The sequence below is a fragment of the Peromyscus maniculatus genome, chromosome 14 (assembly GCF_049852395.1).
Source record: "Peromyscus maniculatus bairdii isolate BWxNUB_F1_BW_parent chromosome 14, HU_Pman_BW_mat_3.1, whole genome shotgun sequence".
Taxonomy (NCBI): Eukaryota; Metazoa; Chordata; class Mammalia; order Rodentia; family Cricetidae; genus Peromyscus; species Peromyscus maniculatus.
Window position 1 is genome coordinate 78,854,518 of NC_134865.1, and position 9,909 is coordinate 78,864,426.

At 46.9% G+C, this 9,909-nt stretch overlaps 1 long non-coding RNA gene across 1 annotated transcript in view; it reads right to left on the reverse strand.

Moving 5' to 3' along the window:
* The window catches only part of LOC121822252 (uncharacterized), a 32,530-nt gene extending 23,293 nt beyond the window's left edge, over nt 1-9,237 (reverse strand). The window contains exon 1 of the long non-coding RNA XR_006063256.2: nt 9,048-9,237. This is a non-coding gene — a long non-coding RNA (uncharacterized LOC121822252). The remainder of the gene's footprint in view (nt 1-9,047) is intronic.
* Between the last annotated feature and the right edge of the window lie 672 nt (nt 9,238-9,909).

Here is a 9,909-nt window from a genome sequence, read left to right on the forward strand (position 1 = left end):
TGGAAATTAGTATGATAACCCACCCACATCGAGATCACAAAGTCAAAGCCAGATGTGGCTGCCTGCATTTGTAACCCCAGCATTGGCGTCCAAAGGACACTGGCCAGGTGGCCTAGCCAAAATGTTGATCTCTAAGCTCAAGAGACCTTGTCTCAAAAACAATATGAAGAGTGACAAAAAAATCCAGTGTGACCTCTGACCTCTATACAAATATACAAGTGAGAGTGTACCCACATATACAGGTGAACATGTACACACACACACAGAGACAAAGACAGAGACAGAGACAGAGACAGAGAGACAGAGACAGAAAGAGAGAGAAAGCACAAAATGAGGTCACTCTAAATGAACAGATACCTAACAGTCAACAAACTGTTGTTAATTAATTTAAAAATAGATTGACAAAAGAGGACAAACAAGTGCACACTCATGACAGAAGACCACCCCTCAAGGAATGAATAGAAAACATGGCGCATGCTTATTGCAGATACAAAGAAAATTTCCTTGAATACATCTTGTTGGTGTGAGTTCTTAGTAAGGCGCAGGTACTATTTGCAATACACCTGAGCTCATTCAATTTTAAATGTTCTGTGACACTTGATAGTCATCCTACAATCCACAGACATCAGCAGAGTAAGCATGCCCAAACAAGGATTCCTGAGATAGGGCAGTTCCAACCCAGGCCAGGAACATAAGTCAGAACTCCCATACCCAAGTGGAGCCAGCCTGGACTAAAACATCCCTGGCCATGATCTCCTGCCAGTTGGGCATTGAGCAAATGCCCTAGGCTCATTTTCACTGCTCACTTAATCCACTTTCTGATCAGATGAATGGGCCAGTTGAGAGGACCATTGCGAATAACTTGGGTGGTCCCAGAGTCACTTGCCTTCTAGAATTAAAGTTATTGGTCTTGGCCTGGGTTGCCCTAATGTCTGAATATTACTCTTCACCATCCACCCACTGTCTAGGGAGTAATTATTCCATGACCTGGACCATTTCCTAGTAGCCATGTAACGTGTATCTAATTCTATATATTGCTGATAGCAAACCACTTTGCAAGTCAAGTGTGATTGATTGGTCACAAAGTCACACGCAATTCAGTTCACTTTGTATGAAAAGAAGACAAGAAAGGGAAAAGAAGCCACAAATCCTGGACATCCTAGATGTCCCCAACTTCTATGGCAGATTAATTTTTTCATCGGGTTATACTGAACAGCATTCGAAGTCAACTCTGTCCAAGAAGCATCTTTATGCCCACTCTACAGGTACCAAACACTGACACCCAGCAGGGAGGTGGTGGGCTGATAGGGTGTGGATTTCCATGATGGTGGGTTTGACTGCCAGAGTGACAAGATTTAGAATAACCACAGAAAGAACTCTCCAGGGTATCTGGGAGGTATTTTTTAGTTTAAGTTCATTGAGAAAGGAAGACCCACTCTAAACATTGGTGGGACCACTGCATAGACTGGGATCTCAGACTGAATAAGGAGACAGAGAGCTGAGCATCATCATTCATCTCTCTTGTCTTTCTCACTGTGGATGCAATGTGGCCAGCTGCCTCATGCACCTTCCTACATGACTCTCCAACAATGATAGCTTGTACCATTGAACTGTGAGACAATTAAGCTCTTCCTTCCTCAAGCTGCTTCTTGTTAGATATTTGATCAAGGCCATGTATGAGGCAAGTAGCTACAACTGGCCTAAGCTCCCTCCTCTAGCACCTATTCTCCCTCAACTTGAACAGGGAGACCAGCATGTGGGGTTCCTAGACCCCCCCCCCGCCTAGATGTAAGGCTCATCTCCCCCACCACTGTGGAACTGAGGACTCGGGATGATTATGTTACCTTTTTTCTGCTTTAGCTGTCTGCAATATGCTACCAATCCTGTTTGAAGCAGCCAGCCTCTGGTCTGGCACATAGGGAATGCTGGATGAAACCTTGCTAGCATTATTCCTGTAAACATGTCCTGTGCCTTTGGGCTTCACTCCCTTCCAGAAGATAGTACACATCCACGGAGACATGGGTCCATGATTAGGTTCTTGTATCTCTACCCACGTCTTAAAATTTTGTCTTGTGTGATATTTCTTCCCACATGAGCATTTAATAATACTGATTTTAGAGTCCAAAATAATTGCCATGTGAGGATGTTCATCTATAATCCTTCACAAGGGCACGGAATGTGATTTATAGGTGCTTAGCAATATCACAATCACATGTTGGCCTCAGTGGTCTTCATAATGGTTATAAATCATTTCCAGACAATCAGTTTAATTCTTTAGAAGGGGTGGGACCTGCTTGGATGGAGTACTTTGGATTCACTTGTACATGTTTCTGATGGCTACCTTCCTTTTAGATATCCCCTGAGTACTCTGAGACTCTTAGGCTGCCTCAGGCTGCCTTTGAGCCTCCGACACTCTGCACCAAGCTCTGGTACTTCTAGAGACTAACATTGTCTTTCTCAAAACAAAACAAAGCAAAACAACAACAAAAAACCCACCACATTCTGGTTTCTAGAAGTTGAGGTATTTCAACAAGTCCCTAAGTATTTTGGAGAAAATAAGTTGCCCCTGCTGCCCTGAGTTTCTACAGCAAATATTCAACAAGACCTCTGGCAATGATGGGGTTATGTGCTAACAACTAAGAGAAGGCAGGGGGCACCCCTTATCCAGAGAAGGCAGGGCTCAGGGCTTCCACAGCGGGGTGAGGGTAGGTTGGCATGGGCAGAGGATGACCCATGAGTCCATCCTCTGGCCCTGGTGCCTCACCTCATAGTGAGCCTTTAGAGGAGTTCCATGAGTCTTCCGTGTATTCGTCTTCAATGGAAAGCACATTCTTTGGACAATTCAGCCATGCCTGATGCACCCAGTCCCACAGAAGGAGACTCTGCTGGTGTCTTCCCCTTTCTGCTCACTCCCTTCCAGACCACTTGTTCTGCATCATGGATGCCACAGTATCCCTACATGATTCTCCCTTCTTCACGTTGACCTTGGCATTTCTAGACAGGAGCATTGACCTGCTAAAGTGGGCAAACCAAGAATCAAGCTGGCCGCACAAGGGCCAGGGTCACTGTGCTGTGTGCATTCGGCCCTCCTTCTCCATGGCAGAGATCAGTACATTGCTTTTTTCCTTTTTCTGTATCAAGTCCCTAATATGGGCCTCTTTAGCCAGGCTCTCTACGGAACTGCTTTCAGGGTGATTCACGTTTAAAACACAAGCTCAGAACAATGCCACTGTGGCTGTGTGCCTCTGCCCTCTGAATCTATCATCAGAAGAATTTTAAAAAATATATCCTTATCAATAGTTGTCCCAGGCCATTGGCATGGGTTCTATGGTCAGGACCTTACAGCTTCCAGTTCCCGCTTTCCTCCTGACTTAGCCCTACTTTCTCCTCACCCCTGCTGTGAGAAGACATGTCCATGGTTGCCCTAAGCTTTGTCCCATCTCACTTGAGTGGGTGGTTAGCCAGTTGACACCATGGCTTGTGGTTAACTGAACTGAATGAAGCACCTGCCAAAATGGGGCACTCTTCTGCGAGGCCACGAACTTGACCAAGCCGAGAGCTCAGACTCTGCTGGTGAGGAGTGCCACTAACTAAGAGCGTTAAAACAGGGCAGGACTTCTAGATGGGAAGGAAAGGAGTGGGGGCATGTTTTCCTGCAGTTTCTTTGTGAGTTGTCTTTTCTTTTTCTTTTCTTTCTTTTTTCTTTTAACTACTACCTCTTCCGGCGTGTTTTTTGTTTTGTTTTGTTATTGTTTTTGTTTTTTGTTAAGAACAAAAATGCAAAGGAAAGAAAGCAAATACTCCCTAGAAGATGGAAGAGAGAACGCCATTGGCAAAGAAGAATGTTCTTAAATGAACCATGGTCTCAGGGGCTGTTACTTGCTGGTCAGTGGGAGAAATAACTACTGCTCTCAGGGGAAAGCTCAGATGTGAGAGCTAGGCATGGACTTCACCAAACATTAGTTTCTAGGATGGTGTGAGGGGTCCACATTTAACAGATACAGAAAGCAGAGAAGACTGTCGGGAGGTCATAGACAGGAGTTCAGTACATGTCAACGGCCCCACACTGTACTTACCACATATGGGAGAGGAAACAAAGGTGCCCAGAGTTTAGTCAGACACCAGAGTACAAACAGAGATGTCAAGGTTCAGTCAGAGACACCAAGGTTCAGCCAGAGACACCAGGGTTCAGTCAGAGACACCAGGGTTCAGCCAGAGACACCAAGGTTCACTCAGACACAAGAGCACAGTCAGACACACTAGAGTTGAGTCAGAGACACCAGGTTTGAGTCAAAGATACCACTGTTCAGTCAACAAAGTTAGAATTCAGTCAGAGGCCCAGGAATTCAATCAGAGATGCCGAAATTCAGTCAGAGAGACAACAGATTTTAATAATGGCCATAGTTTAGTCACAGACCCCAAAATTCAGTCAGAGAAATGAGAGTTCAGAAAAACACCATAGTCCAGTCAGAGAAATGAGAGTTCAGTCAGAGACACCAGCATTTAGTTCGAGATGCCTGGAGTTCAGTCATAGACATCCAGCATTGAGCTAGAGATGCTCAGAGTTCAGAGACAGATTTCAGTGAGAGACCCAGAGGTCAGTCAATGGTGTCAAGTTCAATCTTCTGTGTGAGGAAGAATCTCTCTCTCTCTCTCTCTCTCTCTCTCTCTCTCTCTCTCTCTCTCTCTCTCTTTCTCTCTCTCCAGGAAGCACAAGAAATAGTACATTTGCCCATCTAGTTTCAAATGCTAGGTTGTGGGAAAACCACTCAAGATCCTCTTCCATAATCCAGAAAAAAAATGCAAACTCCAAATCAAGGATGAAGTTCAAAATACTCCATTGGTGCAGCTGCCCACAAAGGGGGTGGGTGCATCCAGTAAGCAAGGAAGGTCCCCTCTTGAGCAGGAGAGGGCACTAGCTTTGCAGTCGGACTGTCCTGGTCAAAACATGTAACACCTGTTGTAATGTGTATTACTTGAGTAAACTTTCATGCACCATTTGAGCACACTGAGAAGCTGGCCCTGGGAGTGGGGGCGCCTGTTCCTCCACTTCAGACCCAAGCATGCTCGTCTCAAAGTGTCCTCAAGGCTCCTTGCCGGGGAATAAGCTGGTCCCCTTGCTGAGTGACAGTGGAGAGAGGAGAGCAGAACAGCTGAAGTTTAAAACATCGTATCCTAGAGAGTGGATGGAGGGCGAACCATCGCCGACAGACATGGCTGTTGTTTATCCCACCAAAGAAAAATGCCTGCAGTGGGAGAGAGAAGCCAGAAGCTCACCCGTGGAGAGAAAGCTGAATCCCAACCCACTCGGACTGCCTCGGCTTCCCCAGTTGCCCCCCCTGCATGTAGTGAATGCCTGATTTGACAGTGCTCTGCTGTCTGCCTTGCGCTTCTATCTGCTACTAGCGATGTATTCGTTTACTTTTGCCTGCTCCGTGCTTAATAAGCTCACTCATTCAAAACTGAAAGCAGAGCTGTCAGATTATCCTCCAGCCCGCACAAAGAGTCTGTGAACCCAAGAAAATCACAAACTGTTAACGAGTTATTTCCCTTGAAGGCCTGTCACAAAGACGACTGTTGGGGGCACATAAGGGTTCTTGAAGAGGTGTTGGCACAACCTGAGTCCTGAACAACTGTTAATCCATTCTTCATCAAAGGTCATACGTTCTGACCTTTTGCATTTGTTCAGTTACCCATTGGATTCCAGAATATATATGGTAAGAAGACACTAAAGAAAAGAAGAAAAGCAGAAAGGGATGGAAGGAATGAGGGATGAAAACTTCGTAAATATATTTAAATTTTGCTTCTAAGTTGCTATAATTTTTTGTCCAGAGTTTTCTTTGAATTCCTCCATTTTAAAAACTGAATTTATAGCCAGTGCAGTGGTGCACACCTTTAATCCCAGCGCTAGAGAGGCAGAGGCAGACAGATCTCTGGTGAGTTTAAGGCCAGCCTGGTCTACAGAGCAAGTTTCAGGACAGCCAGGGCTACACAGAGAAACCTTGTCTTGAAAAGCCAAATCAAAAAATAAAATGAAAGTTGAATTTATGTCAAACTACTATGTTCAAAATGTCTTCCAAACAAATACAACTGAAACAGTTTTCTTGTCTTTATCAGTCTGTCCAATCAAAAGTTGGCTAGCTAACCGATGGGTTTGCTGACTTATAAAAATGACGTGGACTCATATCCAAAAACAGACCAAAGTACAACAGCCGCATGATGGTCCTGCTCAGAGCTAACCCCAGGCTTTATAACTGGAGCCCGACACGATGGGTATGGGCAGACACTCTGAGTCACCAAGGTTGGTGGTGTAGCCAGGTAGGTCAGTGCTGTTGAGCCCAGCTCAGCTCCTTACCAGGAACCATGGAAGCCCCTCATTTACCTCATGGACTTGGCTTAACCCTTGGACATCCCGGAGCACAGAGAGTGTGCCCTAGAAAGTTTCCTGCCGACTGTTACCTTCTTTACCCGACAGAGCTCAGCCAGAGGGAGCAGTGTATGGGAATCCTGGAAGCAGGACTCAGCTTCCAGATTACTAGAGAATCGTCTGTGGCCTGTCTAGCACTATACCCACACAAACTGAGTTGGCCACAACCACACCAGCCTGGCAGAAATGAAGATAGTCTAAAGATATTCTTGTGTCTCTCAACCTATCAGATCACTGAAACAATCAACACAAAATAAATGAGAATTTTCCCTGAAATCTTATCCTGAGAGAAGGAAAAGGTGTCAGCCAGAGGGGGAACTTAACTCTAGGAATAAAAATATTTAGAACTTGTCAGATCACCAAGCAGGATGAGACTACAGCCTAAATAAGGATGGGACCATGCCTAGCTCAGGACTGCTTAGATGTGCTGATCATATCCCTGGACTTCTAGTTAAACTTAAATCTCACTTCAGGATCCCAAGATTGACTTTGGGAGAAATTGACCTCTTTTTCTTTCCCAATGTGGCCACATAGAGGAAATCTCCCCTTTCTGCCTTTGAGTAGTATTAATTCAGCTGTTTTCATTGGCTTCTGGAAAGCAGATGTGGCTGAGCTTGACTTCCCGGAAGGAGATGCTCTGACCCCCATGTTCGGTAACAATAATATCACATCACTTGAAGCCTGGAGGTGGTTCCTCCCGTCCCACCCCCTTTTGCTCTTTTTAGTAAGAACTTGAAGAAGAAGAGAAGCTTAACCTAAAGGGTAGTTCTGTGGGACTGGTCCAAAGAGTGGAGGGTTGGGGCCCATGCTGTGAAAGATGGTTAAGTTAGAGCCTACAGAGGAACTGAGGGAAGAGGCAAAATGATACAACCTCACTGGGAAGCAGGTGGGCTTCATGAATAAAGAGAACCAGTGAGGGGAGGTGGGGATCTTAATCTGGACATGGTGGAGGTTCAATGGTCACACCACAACTTCCACACATTCATCCACTAATTCACATGTTAGCAAGTTTTGTGACTGGCAACTCAGGAGCCAACTCCCATGATACTGCTGTCTTCAGATTCTCGGATTATGGAACAAGGTAAGACAGATGTGGTGGCCTGTCTCTCGGCCTCAGGTCTCCCCCACCGGAACTTGGAAGCTAGTCTGGATGACATAGGAAGAAGAGAGAGTAAGTCTGGCTGGCTGGGACCCTGACTCTGGACAGAACACTGCATGATGGGCATTTATGAAACTGACCACTCTGAGGGCTGAGTTGCTGCCAGTGTGCTGGCAGGGTGGGCAGTGCTGAGAAGGTGCCAGTGGTGAAGCTCACCTCGCCTTGGCCATGGAAGGAGAAGAAGGGCTATCCCTGACCTACCTAACACCTCCTTTCCACACAGAACACAGGATGGCTTCTTCTTCATGGCCACACCTACTAACTTCTAAGCACTGACCCTATGCATAGCCCTGTGCGAAGGTGCTGGAGAGATGGGCTATGGAGTAGCCCTCTTCCCTCAGCTGCCAGTGTCTCTGTTTATGTGCTGAAGAGTTCATGTGAAAGGGTGACCCAAGATCTCTTTGTTTTTTAATCACAAACCATCCCAAATCAGAAGCCCTGTGAGGACAAATTCCATTCATAGAACTCAGCATGTGACCTGCTGGGCTCATGGGGTGGAGGTTTGGGGAAGAATCTAAACCAACCTCTGCACACCCAAGAAGAAGGGTGTTCAGTTACCCTGGTAGGGCTTCATGGGTAGGGGTGACTTTAAGAAACAGGACGTGTCCTGTGACCAGAGCTGGGAAGGACTTTCAGATGGAGAGAACAAGATGACCAAAATGGTGTGACTAGGAAAACCCTGAGGGATTTTTGCCACTAAAGGCAAAAGGGGAAGTCCGGTATCATAGCTTTGGGCAGGCCAGGCAGAGAGGCATCTGTCATCTCAAACCCGCTTGCCCATGGCCCTGGTGACACCTCGTGTGAGTCATCTTTTAGGTGTGGCCAGCCTATGCCCTGAAGGAGGTTGAGCAGCCCTGGCCTCTACCCACTAGATGCCAGTAGCAGTCCTCCTCCAGCTGTGACAACGGAATGTGTCTCCGGGCACTGTCAAGTGTCCCCAGAAGGCAAAAATCATCCTGGATTGTGCCTACTATTCTAAGAAATGGCAATGTGCACAGGCACTCGGGGACAGAGGGACCTCACTGAGGATTGCCTATGGAAGTCATACAGGGACCACTACAGTGTCTTCAGACTCTGGGCCAATGCCCGGCACACAGTAGGTCCTTGGTAAAGTGAGAGAGACAAACATACTCTTCCCAAGTGCACATTCTATCTCTAGTCAGCAAAGCCAGGCCCCTGTCAGGCTACTGTCCCTTGGGCTGGGCAGCCACAGTGGGCACCACCTCAGGGGCCAGGCCATGCTGGGTGGCTGTTTATCTGCATGCCCAGGGCTGCCTGCTGGGCGTATTAGAGGCCATGAAATAATGATGAAGCCTAGGAGGGGTAATTAAAAGCCACAGTGACATTGATCTGCTGAGATTTCTGAAAGAGCCCAGAGCACACGGGGTGACTCTCCTTCTTACCTCATGCAGGCCCAGCCTGATTGGCCCCCTGGGCATTGCTGGGGCCATGGAACCTCACCTGTGGCCAGGAGACTCCCAGGGCAGCAGTCAGGCTGGCTTCAGAAGCTGTGCAAAACAGGAGGCCTGGGCCTGGGGGGCAGCCCAGCTGCTATCCTCTGCCCTGGGAAGGCAAGGACTGGCTCGCTGTTAAAGACACAGCTCCCCATTCACTGTCTCAAAGCTTCATCTTCTCCCCTGCAGGTCCAGAGGCTTAGCCAGGCAAAGAATCTGATGTGTTTCAGAGCCTCGATGAGGCAATATCATCTTTGCCCTTTAGGGCATGGAGCCTGCATGAAAGATTGCTGTGTGAAGGCAAAGGGATCCCTTGACCTTCTGCCCAGGTCAGAGAACTAAGCATGTTCTCAACACTTATTATATTTTTACAGTAATTGTCTCTTTGGAGCAGGACCCTGATTAGAACCATTTTTTCCTAGATGTTATGCTGATGATCAGCTATCTGCTTTGTTGTTATTAACTATATGGAGTCTGTGTGTATGTGTGTGGGGGCCATTGCACATGCCTCTGTGTGGTGTGTATGGTGTATGTGTGTGTGTGTGTGTGTGTGTGTGTGCTCGCGCGCACGCGTGAGCACGCGCATGTAATCCTTCATGTGCATGTACACATACTCTTGTATATGCACAAATGCAGGCCAGAGGACAACCTTAGGTGTCATTCCTTGGGTATAACCTTCCTTTTGAGATGGGATCTCTCATTGATCAAGAACTCATCAGTCTAGGCTGGTCAACTAGAAAGCCTCAAAGACCCACCTGTCCCTGCCTCCTCTCTGGGCCTGGGATTACAAACCCACACACTATACTTGGCTTTTTGTTTGTTTTTGTTTGTTTTATTTAGCACAGTTTCTGGGGATTGAACTCAAGTCC